This window comes from Pinus tabuliformis, chromosome 2_2 (genome assembly GCF_031772625.1).
Source record: "Pinus tabuliformis cultivar Carrire ecotype Pingquan chromosome 2_2, CPIR1, whole genome shotgun sequence".
In the NCBI taxonomy this organism is placed as follows: Eukaryota; Viridiplantae; Streptophyta; class Pinopsida; order Pinales; family Pinaceae; genus Pinus; species Pinus tabuliformis.
The window spans coordinates 1,121,797,502-1,121,815,413 of record NC_142300.1 but is presented as its reverse complement, the minus strand read 5'-3'; positions in this window follow the sequence as shown (position 1 = coordinate 1,121,815,413).

The following is a 17,912-nucleotide window of genomic DNA, read 5'->3' as shown; positions in this document are numbered from 1 at the left end:
TTTTCATTGAATATGACATCTCTTCTTCTAATGATTTTGTGTTTTTCATAATCATAAAAGTGATAAACAAAATCATTAACACCATATCCAATAAAGGTACATTTCTTTGATTTTTCCTCAAGCTTTGTTCTATTTTCTTTATTAATGTGGACAAAGGATTCACAACCAAAAGTCTTTAAAAATGAGTAGTTTACCTTTTTACCTGTCCATGCCTCCTATGGAATACCACCATCCAAGGAACTTGAAGGCCCTCTATTTATTATATAAACAACAGTATCTACAACCTCTGCCCAAAATTGTAAAGGCAATCTTGCATGCAATCTCATGCACCTTGCATGCTCCATGATTGTCTTGTTCATCCTTTTTGACACACCATTTCCTTGTGGTGTTCCTGGAAATGTATTCTCTCTATGAATTACATTCTCTAAAAAGTACATATCAAACTCTTTGCTGCAATATTCACCTCCATTGTTTGATCTGAGACACTTCAACCTTTTTCCTGTCTCATTTTCAACCAAAGCTTTCCATTTCTTGAAAGTATCAAATACATCAGATTTATTTCGAATACAATAATTACAGGTTTTTCTGTTTGCATCATCAATAAAAGTAACATAATAACAAGAGCCACCGAGAGATGATACCTGAGTAGGTCCCCATACATTTGTATGCATAAGCTCTAATTTTTCACTCTTCTTTTCTTTCCCAACTCTGAGGAATCTGACTCTCTTATGTTTTCCATAAACACAATTCTCATAGAATTTTAAATCAACATGCTTCAAACCTAGCAACAAATTTCTTGAGTGAAAAATTTTCATCCCCTTCTCACTCATGTGCCCAAGCCTATGATGACACAATGTCGTATCTTCTCCTGTAGAGGTTAAAGCATTAACAGAATTAGAAATACCATTGCATAAATAAAATGTACCAACCTTTTCTCCTTTTGTTATTACCAGGGATCCTTTAGTGACCTTCCAAGTTTTATCTGTAAAGTAGTTACACAACCTTCACCTCCCAACTGCCCTGTTGAAATTAGAATTTTCTTTAGATTTGGAACATGCCTTACCTCCTTCAATAGCCATTTATTTCCATTCTGCTGTTTTATGAAAAATGTACCCATTCCAGTGATTTCACAAGGTTTATCATCACCCAATCGAACCTGTCCAAAATCTCCTTGTACATAATCATGAAAATGTTTCCTATCAGGTGTGGCATGGAATGAGGCCCCTAAATCTACCACCTAGACATCAATAATATTTTCTAATGAAAGAATCAAATCATCTTGCAACACATCACCTGTCAAATTCGCTTCATGATTTTTTTCTTGTTGCGAATCTCCTTCTTTTCCCTTCCGAGACTTGCAGTCTTTCTTCAGCTATCCTTTCTTCCGACATTTCCAGCACACTATCTTCGATCTGGACTCGGATTTTCCTTTCCTTGACTTACTGCAATATCTTGGGCTCTTTCCTCTTTCCATTTTTCTTCCCCTAGTCTTTGCAGTCAAAACATTACCTGATGTCTCACCAAAGCTTTTCTGTTGCATTTCATTGCTAAGGGTTGCACTGAAAACATCATCAAACTTTAAAGTACTAGATCTAGAGACATAGTTACTAATGGCCATAACTAAACCATTCCAACTTTCTAGAAATGAGAATAGAAATAAAAGAGCCCTAACTTCATCATCAAAAGTTAGCCCTACATAACTTAACTAACTGAACTGTATTAAATTCATTTAAATGATCAGCAACAGATCCACCTTCTCACATCTTCATATTAAATAAATTCTTCATAAGAAATACCTTATTTGAGGCCGAGGGTTTTTCATATAGTTTGGCCAATGCCTTCATTAAACCCTCTGTTGTTGTTTCCTTTGAAATATTAAAAGCTACTGACGCCGCTAGGCATAACCATATTGTTCTAAGTGCCTTTCTGTCGAGAATATCCCATTCTGTGTCTGTCATACTCGTCGGCTTCTTTGTCTTTCCACTCAATGGTAGGTACAGATCTTTCTGGTACAAATAATCTTCCATCTGCATCTTCCATAGCTGGTATTTTTGGCCGTTAAATTTTTCAACCCTAAACCAACCATCTTCCACCATTACTCCCACTCGAACTAGGAACCCTTCCCTCCTGCGAGTTTATCAGCCAAATAGACCTTCGACTTTGATACTAGTTGTTAGAAAATTATATATTACAGAACAATGAACATATAAAATATATTGCAAAAATATAAACACAGAAAACACATAAAACAAGAGAGACACAGATATACGTGGTTCACCTAATTTGGGCTACGTCCACGGGAAACAGCTAGTCCTTCCTTTTATATTATCCAGCAAACTGAAGAGATACAACCTACAACATATCCGTTGTAATTCCCTCTTCTCTCTCACTCAATCTCCTCTCTCTTTCTCACTCAGAATACAGATCTACATAGATGCAATACAATTCCCTCATATATAGTGAGGGGTTGTCTTCTAGGGAAAAAAACCCTAAATTAAACATAACTTCTACCGTCATATCTCCACCTAATGAACGGCCCATATTGACTACGAAATTACAACATTTTACAAGGAAATTTTACATCTATTTTTAGCTTCAGGGGCGTTTCCCCTGATCCCCCCCCGGGGGGGGCTCCTAAATATCGTTGCTGCCCCCCCTTGGACCCCCCTTGCAGCACAAATATTATGGGCGAAATTGTTGCCACATTACGAATTGGGGTCCAATGTGGTGATACCTCTGAATAAAGAAGATAATCAGGCTCCACACCCAACAGTAAGAATCATCAAGGCATCATCATTAATCAGATATACATTAAGTCATCAACAACTTATGAGAGCCAAGATCACTTCTACATATTATCAGCAGACTGTAATCATCATCAATCAGAACAGAACAGATATTTGATAATTGGGAGAAACATATCATACCCTTTTTTTTGAGACTATCCCACTGTTTTTTCCTAAAACCAACATATACGCGACTGTGCAGCTTTGAACTCGCGTATATACACGACTTGTCTTCATGATAACTACGTATGAGATTTAGAACACTGAAGTTTCACACTTTTAGCTCCCTGTGAGTCTGTTATGTTTGTATATTGTGCTATGCCACATCTTTTTGGTTCTACTTCCTTCTTCTTCCATACCTTGGAGTGTGATGATGTTTTCTCCTTTTGGTATGTTGGCCGAAATTTTCTCCTGCATTCCTTTTGGGGATGTTGAAATAGTTTCCTAATACTTGATCGGAAGCTTCCCTAAGAGTAAAGAAAGACAAAAAGGTTGGAAATGCTCAAATTAAAATGACACGCTTTATTAAAAGATATATCCCCAAGGGGGGGTGGTGCAGCGTGGGGGGTACCATATGTGGGGTTAAATGAACATGTAATGGATAAATGTATATGTCATAGGGCTGGATTAACAATAAATGGGTCATGTGTGTAATTGTTGCGAATCACGCTTGTCGTTAGACCAAAACCTGCATGTGTTAGCCAACGATCGCATCACCAAAGATAAGGATCCATGAGAGGCGGTTAGTCCATGTCATGAAATGCATGAGGAGCATTGGTTTATCCAATGTCCAACTATCTCCCCCCCAACGTGAGCCGTGTGTGTATCGAACTTGTGACCTGCACTTAGATACCACTTGCTGGGAATCACAATTGTCGCTAGACCAAAACCCGCAAGTGTTAATCAATGATCGCATTGCCAGAGATAAGGATCCACGAGAGGCAGCTAGTCCATGTCGCGTGGAGCGTTGGTTTATCAAATATACAACAATAATGTGTGAATAGGTATATATAGAGATCATGTAATCATTCATTTGGATGTATGAATGTACTAGGGATTTTGGAGGCATTTCTCATATTTTTTAAGGATTTATTGTGTAACTTATCTCTTTTATCTATCTTGGAGTTGTCCTCCACACTCTCATTTGTTCACAGGGTGTGTAATTTTGGTTTATTATGATATATTACGCACTTGGTTGATAATAATCAAGGTATTTTTTAGAGGCAAAATTTCATCAATTGGCTTTTCTTTTCCTTTTTGTCAAGAAATAAATTCACCAATTGGTCATTTTCACTCTCAAAATTCACCAATTTTTAATACAAAAATATGCTTATTTTCTAATATTTGCTCAAATTTACAAGTTTTAATAGTAAATTGCGTGTTTTTTATTGAATATTTACCTACAAAACTCTATGTATGATTTTTGCAATCCAAAATAATCACCTAGAATACTATACTTTGATATGATATTTGAATCCTTAAAAAATATGTAGGAGTTAGTAGTTCCCGATTGCGCAATTGTTGAAAATTGTAGCCATGGTTTGTATTTTCATCATGTAAAGAAAATGGAAAATTTGAAATTATATTTTCCCTCCTAAAAATATTCAAGTCGGCCATCCTTTTTGTTTAGGTCGGTTGGGCCCTTAAGAGGAACCCATTCGACCCCCTTTGATCACTATATAAAGGATCCTTCCTCCATCATTTGTACACATCGACTTTGTCTTGCTCAACTCTAATCTAGCAAAGGAAGAAGTTTGAAATGTAGGGCCAAAATTTTAGGAGGAAGATTTGGGATTTCTTCTTGTTCTTGGATATTGGTTTGGTTATTATCTTAATGTTGTTTCTTATGTATTGATTAATTATGAAATCTCTCTCTCTCTCTCTCTCTCTCTCTCACATAAGGAACAATTTTTGGGTTTTCCCCTTGTGGGTTTTTCCCTGGCCTCGGGCCTAATTTCTGTGTCTCTTGTCTCATGGTTTCTTGGTTATTTCTCTACTGCTCTTTCATGGTTTTAATGGTTGAATTTTCTTATGTATAACTTCTTAATTATTATGAATGAATGATATGTGAAATTAATGCTAAATAAATCATAGAAGGTCATTATCTATTGAAGAAAATTTGTTTTTTAGTTTGTGCCCTAGAAAACTCAACAACAACGCCTTCCTTTACAATCAAATATGGAAGCAAACAACTTGTAATGATAAAAAAATAGAAAATACAACAAAATTTCATTGTCCAACTATCAATCCAAGGCTTTGAAAGCGCATATTTGATGACCAAAGATATAGACATTTCTTGATCTAAATGCAAATGGATGTCAGTTTCTTCCCTTAATCTAAAACTAAAGCCATAGGATCAAATAATAAATTAACTATCGAAATTTTTCTTTCACATACTCCTGGATATTTATTGCTTCTTATCGCATCAAGGTTTCCATAGTTAGATCATTTCATATGAATGATCTAATCCATGTCCAACTTTGTTGTGTTTCTTTTATTCTTTGAGTGAACTGAAAATGATGATCCCATTTCATCCACCCCATGAATGCCATTCAAAACCTTAATATTGGCATGTGTATCATGGCTCAAAGACTTAATAATGCTACCACCCTTTCTTATGACACATCCAATCTTGTCTCTAGGACATACGAAGTGGTAGATTGTATCATAGGATTTCATTATTTCCTTTCATTTTTCTTTCAACATTAGATCTTAGATGAAAGTGTGAACATTTTCCACCATTCACCATTGACCAAACACCTCCACTTTCATCCAATCTTCACTCCTCATACCAAATACACTCTACATATATGAGGATAACCTCTTTGCAAAGAACAAAAACATGAGTGAGACACTCTCCTACACTAATCTTCTATGACTACAACACTCAAAGATTAGCTTCATCTTATTCTTCAATTGTGGAGGAGTTTGTGGAGAATAACTCTTCGCACAAGCTGCTCACCTGAAGAGGTTCATTGGCCCTAATACCATATCAGAAAAATAATAGGAGAGGGATATCAAACCAAAATCATGTTCATCATTCTCTATATCAATGTAAATGTAAACATATACATACATGAAGATTATGCCTCAAGTTAGACACACTATTTTGTCATCAACATAACTAGTTGAGAGAATATGTGAATGACACACTAAATTAGGAGCTAATCTAGCTTTCATCCAACAACCTACTAAAACCATTAAAAAAAAACTTATTTACATAGGGACATTCAATAACCAATACAATAACAAACTATATAATTAAATACTAATAAACATGACAAGAACGAGTTAACTATTCTAGTATTTTGAAAAATATTCAATTCATGAGTTCTATCTCTTCTTCCTTGAATTCTACTTGAGCGAGGTTGGAAAGAACCTTATTGTTTGAATTTGAAGAGAGAGAGTCCATGCAAATTATTAAAATTGAGTTCTTTGACATGTTTCATTCATATTCCAAGATGTCAATCTTAAATCTTTTTTGGACCAATAAATTCATAATAGTTGTATGCTAAGTAGCATAATTATGCTTACTCTTATACACATTGGATGTCACTAGTAACAAAGAAATTCTATTTTATAAGATGTATTCTTTATGTCTTCTCAAGGTTCTCCAAAATATTAATACATCTCTCTTTTCCATAATTATTAATATAAAGTCATAATTCCCTACAAGCTTAACCAAATTAAAGAAATCAAGGCTAGAGAAAGATTCTTTGACCAACGTAATTAACAAAAAGGATACAAGTCCCCTTCTCTTCCTTTGAATATTGAAGCATTTATTCAGTCCCTTGACCCATAAATTCCCACAGTTTTCCCAACAAATAGAATTCCAAAGGATAAACACATAGAGATAGAAAAGAAAAAAACAAAAACCTAGGAAATTCAATGCTAGGGAAAAATGAAGCAAATGCCAAAAGCACCTTTTGAGCAAAATTCCATACACTAAAACTAAAACCAAGCTAAAAATGCTAAATTTAAAAATACTAGACCAAGAACCTCAACCAAATCCATTTGATTGTCTCTCAAATCTAGAGTAAAATAGCCAGAATTCTAGAAAAGTGATCAAAAGGTTAAGATAGATCTTACTTAGAGGTCGAATATCACCTTGAAATATAGAATTCAAATGCGATAAAATCCCAATCATCGTTATTCCATTATCCTACAAAGTTAGCAAATAATCTTAGGATCAAATTCAAGAGGTAGAGTCATGGTTGGAGCTCACATGCTAGAGTGGTAAGAAATTGTTCTTGCAAGTCCCATCCCTTTGCAAAATGTTTGATATGTCTAATGATGATTCAAGAAAGAGTTAACAAATGTTTGCATGTCCTTTCCATGCTTTAACACATTAATTAATATTGCAAAATTTTATCCCCCAATTTTTCTCATGTTCCTTGATGCCTATAGAAATGGATTTATCTACATTAGATCATCTTCAAAGTTGAGAATGTGCATTACATGTTAAAATATAATTTCTACATGACTGCTTTCTACCTTTTCGGCTCAAGAAATGATCAGTATAAGTTTTATATTTGAAGGATTTTTTTCCCTATCGTCACTTTAATAACAACACTAGAATCACCAAAAACTATCAAGGATCTTATCTTAGCTTATTTAGTGAAAATATAACCTCACAGAAGCGTATAGGCTTCTGCTTCATTATTAGTAACTTGTCATTATTCTCAAACACAATATATTTCCATTCTTCTTTTGAGATCATAAAGGGTTCAAGTGCACCTACCATCCCTTTTCAAGGTGATCCTTCTCATCATTTGTAACCCTCTTGGGTTCTCATTTCCCTCTAATCCATAAACTATTGTGGATATCCCACTAGACAATTTTTCACAACAAATATGATAAAAATTACTGAGATATGAAATCTATACTATGAGTGTTAATTTTTCCTTAGATTTTTTGGATTTATTAAGTTATTGTTTTTTTCTTATGTATGAAATATATAAAAAATCATAAAATAGAGAACAAATAGAAAAAACACTCACAAGAACACAATAACATAATATATAATATGGAAAACCCTTTTGGGAGAAACAGTTGGAAGGTGAGACTACTTTGCTCTCTCTTTCTCTAAATGGAAATGGTGCAAATACAAAACAGTGAGACATGTAACCCGTGGGTTGTTAACAAACACAACCCCTCTCTTTTTTTTCCCTCTTTCTATCCACTCTTAGCTACTCTTCTCTACTATGGAACAAAATGCACTAAAATAGAACTAAACCCCTTTTCCTCCTAGTGGGGCGGTAATAACAAAACTTGATAGCAATCTAGGGGTTAAATTTGACCCATTCAACCTTAAATATGATTTACAACTTGAATCTTATAGAGTCTTCTTCATCATGGTCACGTGGCTAGCCCATTTCCCATGAATAATGAGGTTGATGTGGCATATTCTCGAATCATGGTAGACAAAACATGAAGGTCAACTTCCAGGTGGCATAAATTTTGCATATGAAATCAATTTGAAATATTTATTGTGCCAAAAGGGTATTTGAGTGTAGAAGGGGTCTAACATAAGAAAGAGTTTTTGGACCCCAAAAAAATTCATTAAATGCCTCAAACTAACTCTCAAAGGTTTAAACCTTAATTCACCAAACTGGTACACATCGGTAAAAATGGTCCTGTGAGTTGATTCCTCTAATTTTTCCACTCTAAAAGCATCAATATAGATGAAAAATAATATAATGATCCAATCCAGACCACCCTCCCTCTTGGATTCTCATGCCTCTATTTGTAACATATTGCAATTTTTTTATTTTCTCAACCTCAATCTTGGGTTGAAAGTGTCCATACAAGGTGGAATAGATATCCTTATATCCATGGCATGGACATATGGGCATACTATTTTTGGGGCATTTCATAATTTCCCAGAATAGATAAGCTACTAGTTGCTAGATTATTGGGTTTCAATGGAATTATGATGTATCTTTTCTTATGCCATGGTGCAATGGTGTGATCATTTCAATTTATATTAATAAATTAGTTATTTAACTTATTTGTACCATTTTATCCTGAATATTAAAAATCCACATTGTGATAGTTAATTAAAAAAACTTGAACCCTTTATACTGATAACCAACATAAAGAGTTCAAGGAACCAGAGGAGACGTAGTTCCCTACTACAGAGGAGAATCTTATCATGGCATCTCGATATGTCTCCCTGTGGCATACCACAGATAAGACACAAAAAATAAATAATAATGTCACCTTTTATGTGTATATGGAAACGATCTGATACATAATAGAGTGCATCCCATGCATACTACCCCAAATTGTGGAAGTATAGAACTCAATAATGTGCTTCAAAAAACTTCCACACAACATGTGCATACAATCAAAGAGGGATTTGGTGCATTGACGGTTGTCAAATCATTACAAGTTGATGACAGACGAAGTTAACAATATTATTAATGACTGGGATGTAGAATGGAGGGTCTACAAGGAAGAGTAACTCCTAATTTTCATGCCACAAACTCAACAAGGGAATGGTGTGATGGATGCATAAGAGTAAGGTACCACACAAAGTGGGGAGAAGAAGAAGCAGAAGCAAACAAGGGAAAAAGGTACCTCTCGTATGCAACCAAAGCGAAAAGGAACCAAACTAGAAAACACATAGGATACGCCACTCACAAATGATGATGTAGAAATAATTGGGGAATATTTAAAGGACATCGCTCAAGGAGTGTTAAGATAAGAACATATGGAAACAACTACAACAACTACTAAAAACTAGCAAATTAACTTTGATGTAGTTAGTGGGAACGGAACATACACCAACAAGAAGTGCCCCTGGCATAATTAAACTACAATCAACTCTATCAACAACAAAGAAAGACCATGCCCTTCAGATATCACCAAGAGTGATGACATTTCCAACAGAAGTGATGTAGAAGCAAGAACAAGAGCTAGGTCATGTAGAATTGATTCAGTGACAGCTGACACATGACAACCTACATCAAATACAAATAGTATTGTCCAAAACGTAAAGCTCCATGTCATGACAACAATTATGGAACTGACACAGTTGACCACCGTGCATGACATGCTAAAGGTAGAAAAAATGTAGCTAATGGTTGAGAGGGAGCAAGTGGAACAGAGAGAACAAACACTCAGGAAATCAGTTGAGGAGATCTACGATAAGATCCAACAGGAACCCATGGAGATAGATACACCAATAGAAGGGAAACTCACAAATATTTGAAATAACATGAAATAACTAAAGGAAAATATTGTAGTGATGGAGTCATAGACAAAACCCACCACCACACCAGACGAGCACGAGTGCTGAGAAAATGAGCAAACGGTCACAACACTTGTTGAGCAACTGAAAAAATTGAATGAAAAATGTTGCGAGTTGAATGTGAAGGGACAATAAATATGGATAACATCATTGAAAACTATATAAATTAATGACATAGAACAAAAAACACAAATTGCACAAGAAATTTTCTAGAAGCTCCAAAATACGATAACCACTTTGCAGTCTGATGAACATTGAGATGCCATGAAGGAAAACAAGCAACTAGTAAAACACATGAATCATATGAGGATCGAACAACAACAATTATCACAATAGTTTATAGGAAGATGCATTCACACTCACCGAGGAAATTGGTACAATCCATCAAACAATTAAGCAAGCAATCTAGGGCAATGAAGAAAAGTTGAGGACCCCCATGACAACATAATTAGTAGACAAGATTTGTCGAAAAATAGAGGACATCCAAAGAAATGAAACTACAATTACCCAATGATTGGAGGCACTCATTTCCAAGGCAAAGAAAACAGTGCACCCTCAATAACTCGACAAATAGATTGAGTGGCTTAGGACGAACCACGAGTGACTATTGGGGGCCTATTAGAGAAAGGTTTTGAGGAGGATTTTTAGGATCTATACAAAGGAGCACTGTGTAGAAGGATTCCACATAAGTTTTGGCTAAATTTCAATGCACAAAATGCAGGAAAGGATTTAGGATATTTTTTGGGCTTTTACCCATAGTAATAGGAATTGCCCATGGTAAAAGCAGGTTGTTTATCCACTTTGTGCCAAAATGTAAAAATATAAATAAATAAAGTCATGATGTAATAAGGGGTCATGTTTTATGCATATATGAAGGTAGACATAGAGATCGAATGTATGTACCACATTGTAACTTGATGGATTAGGTTAATGATCCATGACAGTTGCAATGTAATGAGGGATTTTATTAAGAAATACAAATCTTTGTTTGGTTCATTGGTTATTGTTGCACATTATGTTGTGAATGATTCGATCTATTTTTTCTCTATGTTGTTCTTTGTTAATGATTAACTCACTGAATGAAGTAGGGATAATTTTTTTTTCTATATTGAGAATGATAGTGATAGCATAGGCTCCATGTCTCCTTCATTGTTGCATAATTTTCTAGACCCATGCAGTTCCTGATAATATGCATTGGGTGAGACTTCACTTGCTCGCGAGTGATGCCGAAATGGTTGGTGTTGGAAGGGTTTTATCGGTTGTTTCACTTTAAACTTGTGTCTTCCCTCTATGCACCAACACAATTCATATAGAAATGGTTTTGGTTTCTAGTACTTTGATTTAGCTTTACAATAGATCAATTGAAGTTGATTTATCTTTGTTTTGCAATATGTTTTTTCAACCTTACATCACAATAGCTTAATTAGACTTACTTTGGATTTGCATGACTTTATTTTATCTCTAGTTCATAAAAAGCTAATTAGGATTAGTCTCTTAATTATTGGGTGTTTTCAGTGCTATTTTGTAATCCTTCACTTTAACCATTTTATAACATGTCAACTTAACTTTCATTTGATTCCTATTCTTTACGTTTTAACATTTATATTAATTAATTATCCATTGCATTCATAAAATTAAACATGTATCCTTTCTCTGTAGTTAGATATCTTTATCTTTATTTAATTTGTAAACATAATGCATAATATCTCATAAAAACCAAACATTCTTCTATTATTACATTTGAGAAGCCCAACATTCTTGTTAATTTTTTGGTTCCACCACTACCAAAAACATTTCCATAATAACATACAAATATGAAAATAGCGACAATCCATACCTAACACTTCTTGATTTCAAGAATAATTGGATGGGACACCTATTAAAAAATGCAAGCATCACTTTTGGTTAAAGAAAATCCAAATTTTTTTGATAATTTAGATAAGAAAAGTAAACAAAATTATCATGTTAAATTTGAAATCTTATTTTTGTGCTATTCATTTGAGTTAAAGAAAGTCCATTTTTTTTGTATGTTAAATTAGATAAGAAAAAGTAAATAAAATTATTATATACACATGTGATGTCAAATTTGAAATCTTATCTTTGCCATATTCATTTGAGTCAAAGAAAATCCGATTTTTTTTAATGATAACTCAGATAAAAGAAATAAATAAAATTATTATATATACGCGTGATGTCAAATTTCAAATCTTATCTTTCCTTCATGTCATTTTACTAGAATGCATTATTTTGTGGATCAATATTATATTCTTAAGGATTGATACGTTAAACATCAAATCACATTGTTACTTTTTAAAGTAAGATTATATTCTTAAAACATTTATATTTCAAACATGAAATGGCTTTCCTTTTTCAGCTACCAATGTGTATTAATTTGGTTAAACCTTCTTGTGATTAATTTGGATTAGATTTTAGAGATTAAGTTTAGGTCGAATATGGTCAAGTTCCTTAGATTTTTGGCTTTTGGAATAAGGAAGAGAGGTGGAGTTTTTTCCTCCACCCATTTTATGTGTATCTCAACTTTTCTATGTATTTCAATAAATATTCTAATTTTATAATATTCCATGCTCTTTGGAAAAAACTTAACATTAAAATCATCCTTTCCTAATACTTTATTAAAACTATTAGTAAAAAAAAGTCTTTAAATTACTCCCTCGGAGTAACTTTAATGGTTCCTTAGCAACAAGTTTAATGACACTAGCATTGACCACTAGGTGTATGTGATTTAACATTTTGTCTCGAAGAATTGTGTTCCATTTGCATTCGATTTAAAAAGTAGTCCTTTAAAATGTTTACACGTTGCTATGTTTACTTCTAGAAAAATCTATGATTTGTTATCATTTGGAAATGTTTTTTTTTCTTGTGTTCCTGGCCATTATTCTCGTGGTTGGGATGAGGTGCTATCACATTTATGAACAACTTTCAATCTTTGATGGGCATAAAGTTAGGAATAAAATTTGGGTGGGTTTGACATGATTGATATGTAATTTTAATCTAACGAAAAACTATTAGTTTTATAGTATTGTTATTGAAAATGAAGTATTTTGTATTTTATTATTTTAATACTAATTTTTGGATTTTTTTATTTTTTATTTTTTTAAGATGATATTTTGTTAAAGTCTTGCTTTAATTCTCTAAATAAATAGATATGTTTTTATGTATGGAAGTTATGCATAGTAAATAAAGTTTATATGTAGTAGAAGGCCTTTTTGTTTGTTTGTGATATATGATTATTGATTTCTATTGATATTTGAAATAAAATAAAATTACAATTGATGTTCTTTGGAGCATAGTGTTGACTGAGTCAATAAACCAAAAAACTATTGACATCACAAACCAAAAAGTTATTGATATCACAAATCAAAAATTACTGACCTCATAACAAAAGAGTGACCACCCTATTGCGAACATATATATGTGATGATTGCCCACTCATGCCAAAAAAACAGAGATGCTTACAATTAGCGTTTCACCCATTACGCAGCTGATACCATATAAGGAGAAAGATGATAACACAAGGATAGAAGAATAGTTACCAACTAAAATACGAAAAGAACATTGGGATAAGAGAATCAAGGATGGATTCATTCATCCAAAATGATAACCGGTTGATCTGGAGAGGAATTTTCATTGACCATGTTGATTGGGGTAGCATTGATAACCACTTCTCCATTCTGAGGTGCAATTGAGTCAGTGTCTGAATTTGAGTTGATGTAGTGTTCTATTTTGTTAAAACAAACCATTATGTCATCCATATCATAGTGGATATCACTCAATATCCTCTTCAAGTCCTCCTCACCAGCAAAGAGTGCAATTATCCACATGTTTATCTCGTAGAACCATGTGAAGAAGAGTGTCCATCTGTCAATTGTAGTAGAAGGCTTTACCTATTAGAAATTTCCTTCTTTAAAATATTTCTAGGATGTAAATAGAACTTTATAAAGAATTAGAAGCATTGTATTTGGAACTTTTCTAATTGAAGTTTTCACTTTGGAAGAGGCAAATGAGCATTTATCTCACCAATAAAGATATAATATTTTGTGGTATTTTAGTTCTTTTATTTCCTAGTATTGTTGTAATCCACCATTTCTATAATTAATTTTGGTAAATTCTATTATTTTTTCTCTACATCTTCCAAATTACTAATAAAGAACACCATAAGTGGAATCAAAGCACTTTCTTAAGCCAATATTCTAGAACATTTTTTTAGGATAAAGACATATTCCAATGTCTATAAATAACATAGTTAAAGAGTTCATCGTTACTTTTGAGCAGCTTACCATCTACACTAAAGGCATGTTTGTGTAGAAAATCCTTGTAGATTCAAACTTCTAATTGTAATATGTTAACACAATAGACTTGAATCTACTATACTCATCAACGGAAACAATAAATGATCGATGAAATCACGAAGCATATAAGAGAAATAATTCAATCACACACAACACAATGATTTTTTGGGGGAAGCCACAACTAGAAACCCCTACTACCTGTATATTGCATTAATAAAAAAATATGAGAAGATACAATGCTTTGCTCAATCTCGAGCAACCTCTACACTATATATATCTGTCTCACTGCTTCCTAGGCAAGCCTTGGATGAATACAATATTCTTTGCTCAACCATGAGCTCAACCTGCACAAGTATTTTGTATCCTCTGCCTAAATGACAGCCTTTGGCCAATACTTATCTAAATTCTTGGCCTTCCAAGATCCTACTTCCTTTCCTTGTTCAATGAGGAATTAGGCCCTTATTTAATAGGAATTTTCCTCCATTGGATTGCGTAGTTCCTTTAGGCTCTTCCTCTGAATGCATGCACCATCTGTACAATTCAAATAATTATACAAATGATAGTACACTATCCCTGAACTCCAATCTCAACTAGGTCTTTCTCAGATCTGACATGCATGAGTTAATCATGAGTGAATCTCCAGTTTATTATTTGATTACTACAAGCAATGCCACACTCCACTATAGGCAACACCACACTGCACTTCAGGCAACACCACACTGTGCTCCAGGCAACACCACATTGCACTTCGGGCACCAGCACATTATACTTCAGGCAGCACCACACTACACTTCAGGAAGCACCACGATGTACTTAAAGCAACACCCCATTGGATTGTAGGCAACACCACACTACTAGACCTCCCACTAATTCCTCCATTAGTTGGAATTGGTTTAACTGACTTTAACTCAATTAGACTGAATTAATTTATTACAACTCAAAATAAACTCAACCAGGGCTCCTATAATGTAGGAGACACTCTACATGACTCTAATTAGACCCTCAACTCGAATTAACTAAGCTAACTAAGTCAAATTAACTTAGTTAACTAATACAAGTTGTCATGAGATGTGGAATTATAATTTTATTCCCAATTTAATTCAAGGACAAATTAAATCAAGATCTTTCTTGATGTTATTTTTAACATTTCTTGTTGCTATTTTCAACACTCCCTCTCAACAAGAAAGGGATTCACATCTATCCCAATCCAATACCTTTGTAATGTTCTGCATGCAACTCTTGTCACTGTTGTTGTTGCTACTACAACATTTGCAACTAAAAAAAATCCAAAAAATAAATAAAAAATAATCACTGAATCAAGCTACAACTGTCTACAGGCAAAATTTTGTTGTTGCTAACTCTACTACTGAGCATCTTGGTCTACTATCAACTCTGCTTTACAATCCTTAGTATCTGACTGACATCGATCCTCCTACTACTAAATATTGTGGGCCCTCATAGAAAGGTAATGATCCAGGAGGAAAAAAACGCCTCAAAGGACCTTGCCCAATTTTGTTCTCTCTTGGGACTATTGGTTCACATCGCCTCACCTCTCACCTGGAGGTATGGATACATGTTCTCCCTCTGATCACTTGGCTTGAAATTTCCCACTACTAGAGGTCTCTGCTTGAGTGGATGTATCCACTTGGTTTCCTCTCTGCTTCTCCAATTGTGGTTCTCCACAACTTGTTGAGGCTGCATGTTGAGAGGTAATTCATGCTCCCTCTCAACCACCAAGTCTCTAACTTTTTCCTTGCTCCTTAAGGCTTTACATGCATGAGTTAAATATGATCTACTCATATTGTTGTTGTTACTACTCTATTGTTTCTTCCACATTTCTGCTGCAACTACGGCAATAATGAGTCTGATCTCCCCAGATCCTGAAGTACTGGTGATCAAGTGCTCAAAATTATGCTCAAAAATAAATGTGTCAGAATTTTGTTAAACTTAGCTTCAAATTGAAGATCTCATCACTCTGAATCCAATGGTGCGAACGACACTCAAATCCAAGCTCATATGCAAAATTTAGAGCAAATCAAAGTTCAGGTTTGACTTGGACACGTTGCAGGATTGGATGACATGGCAAAGGTCCTTCAGCGAATGAGGAGGCGCCAAGTGGCAAGCCATCATTGGCCCCCGCATATTGCGAAATGTAGTCGCAGGCGAAAAGGTGTTTGGAATCATCCTCGACACAGACAGGTTGTGATGCAATCTAATCACAATCACATATCGCAAGTGGATAAGAATTAGCCCTCGGCGAAGCCCGATTGCAACACGATTTATCACATATCACAATCACAGAAGATGGTTGGTGTTTGCGATATGGTTCTGACAGTAATCTTCGAATTTCGATTTGAGATAGACTTCCTGGATGCGATATTTTTATATGTTGCAGTTTATATCCTTGTCGGGTCCGCTAATACTGCAGTGTATGGGTTTTGGTCCTTTCCGATTGTGATTTCCAAACCCACCGGAAGTATGGCGCTGGTGGACGAAGTGTAATTTGGTGGATTTTAGGACGAATTTGATGGTTAGTGGCCGGATAAGGGGAATTTGTTGAGGAAATTGTTGGAGAACTTGGAGAGGTCATAACTTCTTCAATTCTTATCCAAATTAGGTGCGAAAAGAGTCAATTCTAGTAGTTTTGGCTATTTTGAACTCATTGAGATAGGCTTGAGAGGAATTTGAGCATTGTAAACACACTTTTGTTGTAATTTGAGCATAATAGAGAGGCCCAAGCATTCGAAGCTGTACCAAGGAAATGTAGCCTAGGAGGGGTGAAATCCTCATCAAATCTATGTGTTGTGTGTTGTATTTTGATGTTCTTTGTTGTTATTTTGTTGATGTTCGGCGTATTTTTTTTATGTTAAATTGTTTATAAAATTTACATAAGAAACTCTCATGGGAATCAATTAATTAAGCAAACATGGTGAATCCTTAAGCACTTGATAAGCAAATGATAAGCATCTTGGGTTTTATTTTGAATGGGGACTTAGCATAGCATTACCAATCTGCTCCATTTCAGATCAAGTTGGTATCAGAGCACTGATTTTTGCTTATTAGATTTTCTTGTGCAAATAAGGAGTATTGTTTGCTAGTTTTGTGTCATTCTAACAAGGTTAAAACTAAAAAGAGGAGAAAGGAAGCTAGTTGAAATCCCTATAGTTGGCTCAAGGGGAAGAAGAGAAAGGTTGCCAAAGTCCTCTACACCAGTACATCCTCAAGTTGCAGAAGTTGCAATTGAGTCTTCAGAGACCATGTCTCATGAAGGAGAACCTATCATGACAAAAGATGAGAAGACCTTCAGAAAGGCTTTCTTTGATATGAAAGATATGGTGAGGGTCCTCTATGAAGAGAGGAATAGAAGATTGCAAGGAGAAAGTTCCAAACCTCCCAAAGGAGAAGGCTCTTCAGGAGGAGGTAATGGAAAAGGAGGTAATGGGAATGGAGACAAGCCTCCACCCTCTCCACCATCTTCTTCATCTTCTACTTCACAAGCATCTTCACACTCTTCCACTAAAACAACCCTTACTCATACTCATCATCATTCTGCAAAAGGAA